The following is a 3,645-nucleotide window of genomic DNA, read 5'->3' as shown; positions in this document are numbered from 1 at the left end:
TTGATATCAAAGATAAAAAAACCTTAGGTCATAGTCAAAGAAAACAAAGAAAGGAAGAGATCTTTGGTATCAAGGATGAAAAACCCTTACCATATTCAGGAGGGAGTGGCTTTGAAAGGAAGCCATCAGTACCGGTCTTTGACTTCTACTGCTCTGCTGGTAGCAGCATCAAGATCATGATCCATGCATCTCAAATCATGTACAGATCAAATTTCGATAGCTATGGCTGCTTCTAAGCTATAGACCTTAGCAAACATTATATCATGACATCAAAACAATCTGTTTGTGTATCTGTACTGTTGTTCCTAAGCTTTTTTTTTTTCTTCTAGATTATGATTAATGGTTTGAATCTTCAACCTTGGTGGCCCATCATTCATTTAGTACCTGTTCACCCTAATGTCAAATATTTAACAGGAAGTGTGTGCAGTCTGTGTATCAGGGCCCAAGTTTTTCAAAATATTAAAGCTTGACCATAGCCGATGGACTTATCAACTGAACCCAAGCCTGAAGTTTTAAAGTTCACCTCTCAGCAAAGCAGGTCCATTGATACTTAAAAGGCACCTTTTTTTGGCTCTAATCTGGTAACAGCGGCATGCAGTCTTCAGTGATGGTTTAAAGCCGAGAAATAAGAGGAGTGGAAAAATTACCACAGCTACTACAATGCAAAAGAACAAAAGATATAAGTGGCGGATATGACTGAGAAATAAAGAAAGAGATGATGCAGGCATTCAAGCCCGACCATGTGCTTCCATGGTATTACATCATTAAGTTCTCCACATCTATGTGGAAAATGACTGGAAGGCCTTTCATGTGGCCTGGTCTTTGATAGGACTATTTGTAGGTTCCAGCAGCTTGAGTGCATATAGTTCATAGCCTAATAGAATGATAAGCCCGTAGCTCTCCTCCAGCTAAACTTGCATTGACTTCTAATGTATAATCTTCTGTGGCTAACTTGCCTAAATTGTTTTTGTTGTCAGAAAACCATATCCTTGCTGTCTGATTTGCTTGATAGCTCTAGTAGTTCCTTCTTCATTGCTCAAATATTTTATGATAGACTTAGGACCTTTAGTCACCCGATCGTGATTATTCTGGAAACTCCTAGAAATGTTGGGTCTCTCCCTCAACAAAGTAGAAAGTCTCATTTTCTGCTCTAACATGCTTATTAAACTCTTCGCGCACCACACACACATGTATATGTATATGTATATCTATATATATATGTATGTATGTATACACACACACATATGGGGCAGACTTGGGTAAGGTCAATTGAATTTGGGCTTAGATTTGGTCAAATCAAAACTGGACAATAGGGGTCCTACAACGATGATCCAACATTGGATGTGATCTACTACCTCAAAACTATTTGCATACACAATTATATGATTTGAAAACCTCTAGCTTATACATCAAGTAGTCAAAAATTAGATAGCTTTTGAAGACCCCTAGCCTATGCATTAAGCGATCAAAAAATACATCTAATTCAATTTTATTTAGGCTGTCCAAATTTTGACTACTTGATGCATAGGTTAGGGATCTCTAAATCATATGATTTATTTGTGTACAAGCAGTTTTGAGGTAGTAGATCATATCAATGACTTGGATCATCGTTGTAGGATCCCCATTATCTAGTTTTGATTGACCAGATCTAAGTTCAAATCCGATCAATCTGATTCTAGCCCAGCTCTCTCTCTCTCTCTCTCTCTCTATATATATATATATATATAATTTGTTCTGGCATATGATAAGAGGTATAATACGTAACAGCCTGCCTATAACAAACCAGTTGTATATCAACCTGTCACATAAGAATGCATATTCAGGATCAGTTGATGCATCTAAAAATTGTGTACTATGCTTTGCTGATTGGGATCCATTAGTTGGATTCAAACTTTAAGACCAAAGAAAGTAAAGCTAATAAATTCATGATGCGTCTTCGGTTGCTTATTGATCCTTTATTTCAAGACACTGGTAAATTCCAGATACGCGGATGTGCATTAGATCCTCACATGAATCAACCTTGTGTGAAAATAGCAAAATGGCAAATTGGACGTCATACGCCCTTTGTTTAGTTTTAATGAAATTGCACTAGATTAGGTCGCTGGTCTATTAAGAATGAGAGACCTGACACCCTGACATTTGATCATCCGCTGCTACCTCCAGTCCACAGACCAGCTATTTCCATTTAATTCTTGTGGTTGCACGATATTGTTTTGATATGCAGCTTGTCAATAAATTTTCAACTGTTATTCAAAGCTTTGGTACCAGTTGCTCAATATATAGGTATTGCGTGAGACATCTCTGAGTTTCTTGCCTTTTGTTTTTGCAGTTGTGGGGTTTTGCTCATTGGTCACAATATCGCACATAACTGTTGGTAGGATGCTGTTATGTTTGTTGTATATCATTTTATTCATTTGTTTCTACCTTTCTTTAGAGCAAGGATCCTCATTTCAATTGCTTTTTTTGCAAAATTTCTTGAGTTGGATGTCATATTAGGCGTTACCTTCTGCAATGCCGGGTAACCTCTTAAAGTCTGTGGAGAGGTTGTACTCTAATTCTTTGTGCTCGAGTGGTTATGTTGAGCCTTTTTATGATCCACCCGCTGAATGATCACAAAGAATACCATTCTGAGGTCTGTTGATGGTCTTATTGGCTGGGGATAGAGATTTATGTCGGAGATCTAAATAAAGATTTGCACTTGCTTCTATGGTTACATGATCGACATTCTCCAGTGGTATTTTCCAGCTGGTTGGTCTTTGTCTAGATGGACGTGAGCTTTATGATGATCTATCTTACACAAATAGATGTGTCAATTTTTTCTTTAAAACTTCGCTGGCTGCTTCAGTGTGATTTTGGGGTCACCGTCAATTTGCAGGTAACTTTTGATTTTATTATAGTTTAGATTCAAATTATTGCTTGAAATAGACGGATTGGTGTGCACATTTAGGTCTTGTACTCTGTTGACAACTCAGAAAAGCATGGAATATAGTCTGAGCTGTCACAGAAAGCGTTTGCTGGAGGTGCGGTTACACTTCCAGAAATGAAACCAGTGTACCAGTATCTTGATTGGCGTTTTGATCTGCCTTTCCTAAAGTCGCAGCAGCTCCAGCAAGGAACGCTCAGCTAGATGGGTCAGTCAATGCTTTCCCTCCTGACGGTCGCAATCCATCGGTAGGCCCAACCCCACCTAAAGGTTAGGACCCCGATTACTTTGACCGACTCCTCTTGTTGGCTTTTCATTCGAGTTAAAGCTTGAAAATTGGGTTGGATTCTCTGGTCATGTTTAAGTCGGACCAACTCAGCCTTACGGAGTGATACAACGTATTTTCCCATCTATTCGATCAATCCACTTAATCACTATTTCAAAAATCAAAACGTATTTTTGGTGCCGTGAGACTTTTTCGTGGCCTATGCTCCATGGCTTATATACGGATACCGTCAACAATGTTGAATATCGGCTTCTGTTGTTCTCTGATGCCTATTCGTAATGCGACTTCACAATACGAGCACTTCCTCGTCTCCCAGTCGCACTTGGAAGACAGACTGATACATGAAAACCACGGCCCTCATTGTCTATTCGCATTACTTATTTTAACATGCTGTTTTATCGGACGATGATGCAAAAACATGACAGACGCCTAATCA

The sequence above is a fragment of the Elaeis guineensis genome, chromosome 11, assembly GCF_000442705.2.
Source record: "Elaeis guineensis isolate ETL-2024a chromosome 11, EG11, whole genome shotgun sequence".
Classification (NCBI taxonomy): domain Eukaryota; kingdom Viridiplantae; phylum Streptophyta; class Magnoliopsida; order Arecales; family Arecaceae; genus Elaeis; species Elaeis guineensis.
The sequence above is the reverse complement of the archived record's forward strand: the minus strand, read 5'-3'. Positions refer to the sequence as shown.